Raw genomic sequence first — 12483 nt, forward strand, 5'->3', positions numbered from 1 at the left:
AAAGCACATGGGACAGCCCCAATGAGGGGTGAGCAGGGTGTGCATGGCCCTGCCCTGCCCTGCCCTGGCCCCCCTGCCCTGCTCTGCCCTGCCCTGCCCTGCCCTGGCTCCCCTACCCTCCCCTGCCCTGCCCTGGCCCCCCTGCCCTGCTCTGCCCTGCCCTGGCCCCCCTGGCCTGCCCTGCCCTGGCTCCCCTGGCCTGCTCTGCCCTGCCCTGCCCTGCCATGGCTCCCCTACCCTCCCCTGCCCTGCCCTGGCCCCCCTGCCCTGCTCTGCCCTGCCCTGGCCCCCCTGGCCTACCCTGCCCTGGCTCCCCTGCCCTGCCCTGCTCTGCCCTGGCCCCCCTGCCCTGCCCTGCCCTGGCCCCCCTGCCCTGGCTCCCCTGCCCTGGCCCCCCTGCCCTGCTCTGCCCTGCCCTGCCCTGCCCTGCCCTGGCACCCCTGCCCTGCCCTGCCCTGCCCTGCCCTGCCCTGCCCTGGCCCCCCTGGCCTGCCCTGCCCTGGCCCCCCTGCCCTGCTCTGCCCTGCCCAGCCCTGCCCTGGCTCCCCTGCCCTGCCCTGCCCTGCCCTGGCCCCCCTGCCCTGCTCTGCCCTGCCCTGGCTCCCCTACCCTGCCCTGCCCTGCCCTGGCCCCCCCTGCCCTGCCCTGCCCTGCCCTGGCCCCCCTGCTCTGCCCTGGCCCCCCTGGCCTGCCCTGGCCTCCCCCTGTGGGTTCTCTTACCTCCATGAAGACAGCCCCGACGGTGGCCTTTCCGACGCCAAACTGCTGCCCCACGGATCGGTAGCTGTCCGGAGTGGCCAGCTTTCAGACAGCGATGCCGACCCGTTTCTCCACAGGGAGGGCACGCCGCATGGCAGTGTCCCGGTGCCTGAGTGCGGGGCTGAGCCACTGGCACAGCTCCAGGAATGTCTGTCGGGTCATCCTGAAGTGGCGGACCCAGTGGTCGTCGTCCCACTCCCCAAGCACCAGCCGCTCCCGCCAGTCGGTGCTGGTGGGGTAGCTCCACAGCCGCCGGCGTGTGAGGCGGGGGGTGGAGCGGGGTGCTGCAAGGGTAGGGGCTGAGCCCTGCTGCCCTGGGGGCATGTCCTCCCCTGGGGCAAGAAGGTGCTCAGCTGCCCCCAACATGACAAGAGCCAGGGCAAGCCCTGTTCCTGCCGGGAGGGCTGGGTGGACCTCTAGCTGCTGCTGCTGCTGCTGCTGCTGCTGGGGGTCCATGACTGCGGCGCCCGGGGTCTGTGTGCCTATATGGCTCGTCAGACCGCATGCTGTGCAGGCTGAGTGTATGTGGGAGGGGCCCTTTAAGGGAGCAGCTAGCTGTTGCCCCGGAAGCGCTAGTCCGCCCGTTGACCCTGTCTGCAGCTGTGCCTGGCATCCCTATTTCGATGTGTGCTACTTTGACGTGTAGACGTTCCCTCGCTGCGCCTATTTCGATGTCGGGCTGCGCAATGTCGAAGTTGAACATCGACGTTGCCGGCCCTGGAGGACGTGTAGACGTTATTCATCGAAATAGCCTATTTCGATGTCGCAACATCGAAATGAGATACTTCGATGTAGGGTGCACGTGTAGACGTAGCCCATGTGAACGCTACATCAAAATAGCTTATTTCGATGAATAACATCTAAACGTCCTCCAGGGCTGGTGCCGTCAACATTCAGCATCGAAGTTGGGGAGCACCACATCGAAGTAGGCGCCACAGGGGAACGTCTACATGCCAAAGTAGCACACATCGAAATAAGGCTGCCAGGAACAGCTGCAGACAGGGTCACAGGGAGGACTAGTGCTTCCGGGGCAACAGCTAGCCGCTCCCTTAAAGGGCCCCTCCCAGACACACTCAGCCTGCACAGCACGCGGTCTGAGGAGCCATAGGCACGCACACCTCGGGCGACGCAGTCATGGACCCCCAGCAGCAGGAGCAGCAGCAGCAGCAGCAGTAGCATCCAGAGGTCCACCCACCCGCCCCTGCAGGAGCAGTGCTCGCCCTGCTCCATGCCATGCAGGAGGCAGCTGATCACATCCTAGCCACAGGGGAGGAGCTGCCTGCAGGGGAGGAGGAAGCAACCCCAAACCCTGCAGCCCCCCGGCCCCCGCCCGGCCGCACACGCCGCCAGCTGTGGAGCTACCCCACGAGCACCGACTGGTGGGAGCGGCTGGTGCTCGGAGAGTGGGACAACGACCGCTGGCTCCAGAACTTTTGCATGAGCCAGCAGACATTTCTGGAGCTATGCCAGTGGCTCACCCCTGCACTGAGGCACCAGGACACCTTCATGCGGCGTGCCCTCAGCGTTGAGAAACAGGTCGGCATCGCTGTCTGGAAGCTGGCCACTCCAGACAGCTACCGATCCGTGGGCCAGCAGTTTGGCGTCGGCAAGGCCACCGTCGGGGCTGTCCTCATGGAGGTAAGAGGACCCACGGGGGTAGGGGAGGCAGCCCTGGGAGGGGAGGGGAGCCCTGGCAGGGGAGGGCCACAAACACCCTGCACACCCCTCATTGGTGGTCTCCATGTGCTTCCCCTGCAGGTCGTCCGCGCCATCAACGCCCTGCTCCTCCACAGGCTCGTGCGGCTTGGGGACCCAGATGCCGCCATTGCGGGGTTTGCCATCCTGGGCTTCCCCAATTGCTTCGGGGCTCTGGATGGGACCCACATCCCCATCCGTGCACTGGAGCACAGTGGAGGAAGTTACTTAAACAGGAAGGGCTACCACTCAGTGGTCCTCCAGGCCTTGGTGGACAGCCGGGGCCACTTCCTGGACAAATATGTGGGCTGGCCTGGCAGCACCCATGACACCCGGGTATTCCGGAATTCAGGAGATCCCTGTAGGGGACACCACCATGCCCCTCTGTGTCATCGCAGATGCAGCATACCCCCTCCAGCCCTGGCTCATGCACCCTTACACGGGCCACCTGTCAGCCAGCCAGGAGAGCTTCAACATGCGCCTGAACCACACGCACCAGGTGGTGGAGCGCACATTTGGCCGCCTCAAAGGACGCTGGAGGTGTCTCCTCACCCACCTGGATGCGGGCCCCACCAACATCCCCCAGATTGTGGGCGCGTGCAGCACCCTCCACAACCTCGTCGAGAGCAAGGGGGAGGCATTCTTTCAGGGCTGGGCTGTGGAGGCCAGCAGGGCCGATGTGCAGCCACCCGCTGCCCCCAGTCGCCAGGTGGACCCCGAAGGGACCCGGGTCTGGGAGGCCCTGTGGGCCCAGTTCGACGAGGCCGTGGGGTGAATGCTGGCAGGCCCCCCACTGCACCCCCCCCATCCTCCACAACACTCCCTGCCCCTACGCCCACACCACAGAGCACCCAAGAGCACACCCCCCCACTTTTCTTGTAAATAAAAACAGACATTTGTTCGTCAAACCAGATATATGTTGAACTCTTATTATTATTATCATAACTAACTATTTACAGGCAACATAAATTATATATATATGTATTATAAATAAGATAAGATGAAAGGAAAAAAGGGGAAGACAAGGAAGGGGAGAATTATTTACATGGGGGGGCAGGTATCAGCATAACAACATAACGACAGGGGTTTAATACAAACTATTTACAAAAGAAGATGATTACTGAAGGGGATATATACAAAGGAGAAGGGGGGGCCACGTCCTGGGCCCCACACCCCCTAATGTCCAGCGCTGGGGGTGGGCGGCCTCGACCCGCGCCTCAGCCTCAGCCCTGGCTGGGGCTGGCTGGGGGCCAGGCGGACCGGGAGATAAGGCTGGCGGGTGTCAGCTGGTCCCAGGTCCCCCTCCACGGAAGATCCCTCAGTGGAGGATGGCGGTGCGACGGCAGATGGAGCAGCGGGTGGACCGGCGGGTGGAGCAGGCAGGGCGGGCAGAGCGACGGCCAGCACAGCATGGGGGACCAGGTAGTCTGTGATGCGCTCGAAGGTGCGCATAAAGGCCCCCCCCATGCCTCCTGACGCCAGGCCAGCGCCCACTCCTGCAGTTGGAGGCGCCGCTCCTCCACCCGCAGGCGCTGCTCGGAGACCTCCAGCTGCCGACAGAGGATTGCCAGCAGCTGGGGGTCCTTCGCTGTCCATGGGTGGTGCTCCGCCATCATCCCCACCCTGGGGCTGGTCGGTGCTCCGCCGAAGGGCTGGCCTGGACTGATGGCCCCGGTGGGTTCTTCGGGACCACTGACACCTCGCCGGCACTCTCCGGTCCCTCCGATGGTGCAGCTGTGGAACATGGGGGGGAAGAAGAGTGGAGACGGCCGTTAGTGTGGGCCCTGAGCCGTGGCCCTTGTCCCCCCACCCCTCTGCTGCTGGTTCCCCAACCCCATACCCGGGAGATGCTGCTGCTGCTAATGGGTGTCACACACCCCTCCCCCTGGGGGACCCTAGGTTCCGCTCCCCCCATCTCCAGGGATGGGGCATGGCACTGTCATGCTGGGGGGCAGGGGCTGATGCACTCCTGTGAGGGACATGCCACTGCTGTCCTTGGGGCCATGGTCATCTGGGCATGTGGAGGGCCCTGGTCATGTCTGTTACCCCCACCCCTCAAACCCGGGGGTGTGCACCGGGGTGGTACATACCTGACGGTCCGCTCCCACAGTCAGGGGACACCCGGTGGGCGGATGCCCTGCTGGAGCTCCATGATGGCAGCACGATCCGGAGCCCCCCGTCACTGGAGGAGGACTCCCCCTCCTCCTCCTCCAGCGTCCCAGGGGTGGGCTCCTGGGGGGGCCCCTGGAGTGCGGGGCTTACCTCCGGAGTGGACTCCGCCTCCAAGGCCTGATGGGGCTCGTCGGCTGAGGTATCAAGAGTGGCCGGAGGGGAGGAGGTGTGCCGGGGGCCCAGGATGGCCCTGAGCTCCCTGTAAAAGGGGCAAGTGACAGGGGCCCCGTAACCCTGCTGCAGCTCCTTCACCTTACTCCTGACATGGTCAGGAGTGCGGTCAGGGTGACCCCGGGCAGCCAGGCCCTTGGCCAGCCGAGCGAACGCATCTGCGTTCCGCCTCTTGCTCCCCATTACCTGGAGCACCTCCTCCTCACTCCAGAGGCCCAGCAGATCCCAAAGCTCGGCCTCCATCCAGGAGGGGCCCCGCTGCTGCTTCCCAGCCTGGCTGCTGTGCTCTGGGGGCACTTGGGGGGCTGGGGGACGGCCATTGCAGCGGGGGGGCTGTGGCTGCAGAGGGGCATGCAGGCTAGCCATGTGGCTGGGCTGCCACCTGCACACTCTCTCAGCTTCCTGCACAGGAAGGCAGGGGGCGGGGACCATTAAGGGGCCGCTGCACGCGGCGACCATCGAGTTCAGGGGCTGGATAGAGCATCTCTCAACCCCTCCGCTGATGGCTGCCATGGCGGACCCCGCTATTTCGATGTTGCGGGATGCGCAATGGCTACACGTTCCCTACTTCAACGTTCAACGTCAAAGTAGGGTGCTATTCCCATCTCCTGATGGGGATAGCTACTTCGATGTCTCGCCGCCTTACGTCGATGTCAACTTCGAAATAGCACCTGCCACGTGTAGCTGTGGCGGGCGCTATTTCGAAGTTGGCACGGCTACTTCGAAGTAGCCGGCATTTGTAGACGCGGCTCATATAAGCATGCTCAAAGTTATTGCAGGCAGTAAGGCTGATGCCTCAGTATGTGGCACTCTTTCTTTTGAATACAAATTGAACCAATGGTGTAAGTGTGCTGTTGTAAGTGTCTCCTCTCATAACACATCTAGAACCTAGCAACTTCACACCCTCAAAGACCTTACATATCTTTTTACCAGTAACACTGCAGTCATCATTGCCCTGCCCATATTTCTCTTTTGGTAAATTCTCCTTTGTTATTTCAATTGAATGCACTATTTTTGTGACATTTTAAGTTGGTTAGTGTTGCTGTTTACTGCTAAATAAACTCTGCTGCCCATCTTAGAAGTAGCTGTGGCACCGCAATAGGTGAAATGGAGCTTGTGTACCTGTATATGTAACTATAGTAGTATAGAAGGCCTTTGAGAGCTGTGTAGATGAAAGTTATAATGCTAATGAGAGACATGAATATTTATGGCTAAAGCACTATCCAATGGTGGTTGAAATATTGGTTGTGTGTGCCAAAAGACACACTCAACTAATAGACATAATGCACATAACAGGGTGTGTATATGCATTACTATAAAACAGGAGTACACTTTATTTGAGTAAGGATAGATGGTGCACTTCAAGTTCGTTAAACAAGTGCAATGACCAGACAATGTTTGAGATTGTGGGTGTCATGAGCAAAACTCTTTTTGGGAGTGGGAGGTGTTAATGGACCCATAGCTTGACAGAGAAGAAAACAATGGGTGGGGAAAGGCATCATCAAAATCTTAATCGCTATCTTCCAAATATGCTATTTCTTGCAATCTGGACTGAAATTTTGGATCCCAAACCTTAGATGTGTGTGTTCTGATGTATCCACAGGCGTTTCTAGGGACACTGGGAAACTGAGAAATATGCTGATTTACATAGTGCCATATTTGAAAAGAAGGTACTCTAGCTATAGGACTGATCTATTCAGAGGGCCTGCAGTATTTTTACCTTCATACACCACACCACAGAGACTGTCAAGTGGCATAAAGATGATGGATTATCTGTGTTTGGATGCTGCAGGTGATAGGTACCTTAGCAGAAAACATATGACATAGAAAATACTCTGAAAAGCACATTAATCATTTTATCTATATTATGGTAGAGGGTTTTAACATTCTACATGGCTTGGAAAGAAATAATTCCTTCCATTTCTGCAGGCTAATTTAGGTTTCTTACAATATGCTGAAGCCTTTGTTTTGAGGCTCAGCTGTTACTTCACTCAATCTCTTGTTCTGACAGACTTTTGTAGTAAACAGGTTAATCTCAACAATGCCCGCAAGAACACAAAGCAATACCCTTTAGTGTCAGTGTGTGCACTGACTGTCACCCTTTTATCAGGCATGCACATTGTGCAGATAAATATACACTTTACAAATTACCATATCATACCAAGGCCATCATTCTTCAGGCTTCCTGATGATGTGTATAATAGGTAGTGAAGAGTTATTAACCATTATAGATGTTAGGGAAATTAAAATTAAAACTTTTTTTCAAATAAAAATAGGAATCTCACTGTTTTGGTCCATCTTAGACCAAGCAGTGGTCCAACTACTATGATGTCCCCTTACACACCTTAGCTAGGTACACAAGTAGCGATGTAGATGCCACACAACCTCTGTGTCAGTAAGGGTGAGTTGGAGGGAGGAGTCAGAACTTAGTATACCAGGGAACATGGGTTGTGTATTGCTGAAACCTGGTGCAGTTTACTTCTTCCCTGTAGAATTTGTGTGTGTTCGTGCGTGTGTGTAGATTGGAGGAGGGGGAGATCCAGTAGGCAGGTTGGCTCTTAGGTTGGGTCTACGTTACTGTGATCCTCTGGATCACCTTACATAAGAGCATGTCTGCGCCTAAAACATGGCCCAAAAGAGATACCCGTCCCCTCAGAAGAGCATGTCCACATAGGCGTGTACCCTCTTCCAAAAGAACAGGCTAAGAAATGCCCCAGATGGGGTTGTGCAGCTGGGAAGCACTTTTGGGAGCACCAGACATCGGGGGGGGTGTTTAAAGGGCCCCTCCCAAACACCCCCTCCCTGTGCACACTGCTGAGGCCAGCCAAGTTGCTTACAGTGAAGGTGAGCCTGTGCCTGGTTCTGACCCTCACTTGTGAGAGTCATGGACCCACAGCAGCTGTGGACCCCCCAGGATTGCCCAGGCATGTCTGCTGACTACCATCCTGGAAGCGATCCTCCACCACCTGCAGAGCTGGAGATCCTGCCCTGGGGGCCTTGACTTCCTCCCCTGACTGCCCTTGCCAAGGTTCGGACCCACCCTGCCAGCACCAACTGGTGGGACCGGGTGGTCCTGAATGAGTAGGACAATGAGCACTGGCTGCAGAACTTCTACATGAAGAGGAATGAAGGGGTCCTGTGGCACCTTATAGACTAACAGAAAAGTTTTGAGCATGAGCTTTCGTGAGCACAGACTCACTTCATCAGATGCATCTCAAAACTTTTCTGTTAGTCTATAAGGTGCCACAGGACCCTTCATTGCTGTTACAGATCCAGACTAACACGGCTACCCCTCCGATACATGAAGAGGGACACCTTCACAGAGCTCTGCACTTGGCTCGTCCCTGTTCTTTGACACCAGAACACCTACATGTGGCCTGCCATCTCCATGAAGAAACGTGTGATCATTGCCTTGTGGAAGTTTGCCACCCTGGACACCTACCAGTCCATCAGGCAGCAGTTTGGAGTGAGCAAGGTAACCATCAGAGTCACTGTCCTCCAAGTAAGGCACAACCGATGCCCCAGCCTGGCACAGGGAGTAGGGAGAGTGCCGCTGGGCAAGTGGGACCCCCAGGGACTGGGGGTGCAAGGGGGAGGGCTGGGGAAGAGGGTAGGCCCATCCCTGGGGGAACTGGGACACCCCGCTCACACTCAGGCCCTCTGACAGAGGGGCCATCCCACAGGGGGAGCCCAGAGGGCCCAGAGGGGAGAGGGCCTTGGAAGGGGCCCTGGAGAGGGCACAGAGGGGCATGGGGATGGGGCAGAGGCACCCTCTGTCTCACCCATGAGCCCACAACGCTCTCCATCACATGCTCCTTTGGAGGCTGGTGCACATCGGGGACCTGGATGCAGCCATCATGGGGTTTGCCACCCCTGGTTTCCCCCACTGCTTCAGAGTGATCAAAGGCATTTTGAAGCACTTGGAGAAGGGGAAAGTGATCAGGAATAGCCAGCATGGATTCATGAAGGACAAGTCATGCCTGACCAACCTGATTAGTTTCTATGATGAGATAACTGGCTCTGTGGATAGGGGAAAAACAATGGATGTGATTTATCTTGACTTTAGCAAAGCTTTTGATACGGTCTCCCACAATATTCTTGTCAGCAGATTAAAGGAATGTGGATTGGATAAATGAATGGTAACATGGATAGAAAGCTGGCTAGAAGGTTGGGCCCAGTGGGTAGTGATCAGCGGTTCAATGTCAGGATGGCGTTTGGTTTCTAGTAGAGTGCCCCAAGGTTCAGTTCTGGGTCCTGTTCTGTTCAACATATTTATCAATGACCTGGATGAGGGGTTGGATTGCACCCTCAGCAAGTTTGCGAATGACACTAAGCTGGGGGAGAGGTAGATATGCTGGAGGGTAAGGACAGGGTCCAAAGTGACTTAGACAAATTGGAAGACTGGGCTACAAGAAATCTGATGAGGTTCAATAAGGGCAAATGCAGAGTCCTGCACTTGGGCTGGAAGAATCCCAAGCATTGTTGCAGGCTGGGGTCTGACTGGCTTAGCAGTAGGTCTGCAGAAAAGCACCTGGGAGTTGTAGTGGACGAGAAGCTGGACATGAGTCAACAGTGTGCCATTGTAGCCAAGAAGGCTAATAGCATATTAGTTTGCATCAAGAGGTGCATTGCCAGTAGATCCAGAGAAGATTATTCCTCTTTATTTGGCTTTGGTGAGGCCGCGTCTGGAGTACTGTGTCCAGTTTTGGGCCCCCAGTTATAGGACGGATGTGGACACACTGGAGAGGGTCCAGTGGAGAGCTCAGCCCAGCAAGTTCTGTAGTGGCAGCTGCCTGGCCCCGGCCATGTTTGATGTGAGCAGCTGGCCCTGAAGCCATGCTGCAGAGACCATGGCCCCAACTATCTACACGCTCTTGGCCCCATGCCCTGAGGACTGGGGGTCTCCGAGGCTGTACATGAACCCCAGGTCACATGGCTGCCAAGCTCTTCTGGGAGGATGATGCCATGTGTGCCCATATAGGACCCTCTGGCATTATCAGCCCTGGTGCATGCTGAGGAGCCCCCAGGCTCACATGCATGTTGCACGCCCTGGGCATTTCAAGGGAGGCCAGTGGAGCTGTCTGCCTGGTGCAAGGAAAGATAGGCATTGCACACAGCTGAGCCCCGAGCCCGAGAGGCAGGAACCCCTGCCTCCCCATGCCCGCCTGCATGCCTTGACCTGCCTGCTAGCCTCCCTCTTGACCACCATTGTGTATGTGTTCCAGCTGTTGATGAATGTTCTTGTCCCCGCTGGGTCCTCCCCTCCTGACAGCCAGGGTCACAGCTCCACAGCCAGCCCTGCCTGGTGGGACTGGGTGGTCCTCCATGAGTAAGACTATGCATGCTGGCTGTGAGGTTTCCTCATTAGGAGGGACACCTTCATGGAACTCTACAGGTGCCTTGCCCCAAACCTTCGTTTCCAGGACACCCACATGCAGCCCACAGTGACTGTGCAAAAGCAGGTGGCCATCACCCACTGGAAACTTGCCACCACTCACAGCTACCAGGCCATGGGGTGGCAGTTCAGGGTGAGCAAGGTAACCATAGGCTCTGCCCTTCTCCTAATAAGGTCTGCCCTGCTCACAACCCTGGCAGTGGGATGGGAGCAGGCAATAAGTCCTGCTTCCAGGCACCCATGCCACTCCAATGAGAGTTGGGTCCACTGCCAGAAGGGCTTCCCCACTGGGGAGAGTTTCCCTGTGGGGACTGTGGGTGGCAGGGCTGGAGGGGAGGCAGGGGCAGCTGTGTGCCCATCCATGAGTGTGCCCAAACTCCATCCCTGACAAGTGATGGCAGCCATCAACCACCTGCTGTTCTGGAAGCTAGAGTGCATGAGGGACCTGGACAAGGTGATCACAGGGTTCCACACAACTTCGGCACACTCCACACAATGCACATTGCCATCCACTCCCCAGACTGGGTTCCTGATTGCTACATGGAGTGCATGGGCCATCACTCCATTGTGCTGCAGGTGCTGGTGGAACATTGGGGCCACTTTATGGACAAATGCAAGGGGAGCCCGGCTCCAGCCTCTGAAGTATGCATGTTTCAGACCTCAAGCCTGTACTGCAGGATGGAGGCTGGGACCCTCGTCCCACATCATGAGTGCTTGGTCAGGGACATGAGCATACCCCTGTGTGTGGAGGGTGACCCAGGCTGTCCCCGGCTGCTGTGACTGATGTGGTCCTATATCAGGTGCCCTGAGTCCTCCCAGGGGCTCTTCGATGGGTGCATAGCCCATACGCTTGCTCCATGGAGTGTGCCTTTGCCCGCTTGTTGGCGCACTTTTGGGGCCTCCTCACACTCTTGAAAGTGGGGATGGTGGATATCCCACGGGTTGTGTTGGCCTGCTGCATCCTGCAGAACCTCATCAAGGTCACGGATGGTCCCCTTCCCCTGGCCTGGCTGGATGAGGCCATACCAGCTTACGAGGAGCCCGAGATGGTCCTTTGGGCCTGAGGACATCCTCACAGTGCTCCACATTTGGAATCCCCACTTGCAGGAGTTCATCCATGAGACCCCGTGAGCGGTCCTGAGGTGGCCGTGGCTGGCTCCTCATGGCTGCTGGGTCCTGTACAGCCTCAGCCCCACCAGGCTCCCCTCCCACCTACCCTTTCCTCACCCTGGCCCACCCTCCCCAGGCACCACAGACATGGGGGTGTTTGCTTCTCAAGTGGGGTTTGCATATATTGCTGTGATGGCCCTTTTGGGGCACTGGGTAGTGTAACTGACTTACATAGCTCTTCATGTAAAATAAAAGATAATGTTGAAGTAGGCGCACCATGGTCTGGCTGTGCCATTCTCTCCCACATATGCACAGGGGTACTCTGTCCACATTGGGGGGTGACATGGGATGGGGATGGGGATGGGGATGTGAGTCTGTGGGGCTGTCCTGCCCAGGATGCAGCCTGGGGTCCCATGGGGATTGGGAGGGCAACGATCCCTTCAGAGGTGGGGTGTATGGGTCCCCCCGGCCCTTGCGTAGTATGGCTGGCCAGGTGGGGGAGACAGCATGTCTGTCTGGCAGCTGGATGCAGGGGCCCATGGCGCTGTCCCTGCTCCTGCCTCCTGCTCTGGGGAATGGGCTGGCAGACAAGGGGTTTCGCCAGACACAGGGGTCCCTGCATGGGTAGTGTGTGGGTTGTGTGTGGCCGTTCCATTGCCCAGGCACTCACCACAGACATGCAGCTTGCAGCACTGTACGTGGATGTGGGTTCTGGCTGTTGCATGAGTGTGGGTCTGCACCCTGTGGCAGCGCTGCTGCGTGGGATCCCTGGGGTCAGGGTTTAGCCATATGGCCAGCCTGCTAGGGGGATCAGGGTTTGCTGTGAGCCCATGCCTGTCTCCTGCATAGCTCCTCCACATGTTGGGACTGTGGTGTGCTGTCCATGGGGGGGCAGTTGTCCACCTTGTGGGTGGGTGTGGGAAGGTGTGGGCACCTGACCCGTATCCCTGCTCATGCGGCACTATTGTATTGGTGCGTTGGCGCCTGTGGGACTCGCTGATGCTTTAAGGACAGCTGGAATACTGGGCCATAGAGCTCCTCTGGTGCTGTCTTCTTACAGTGTCTTCATGCTCCCTGCTGCCAGCACCATGGCAGACTGTTATCTCGAAAGAGGGACTCACAAAACATCTAAATGCACTATCTTCCAGCAGAATCTTCTGGAAGAGGACGCTCTTCCTGAA

Source organism: Carettochelys insculpta, chromosome 1 (assembly GCF_033958435.1).
Source record: "Carettochelys insculpta isolate YL-2023 chromosome 1, ASM3395843v1, whole genome shotgun sequence".
Taxonomy (NCBI): domain Eukaryota; kingdom Metazoa; phylum Chordata; order Testudines; family Carettochelyidae; genus Carettochelys; species Carettochelys insculpta.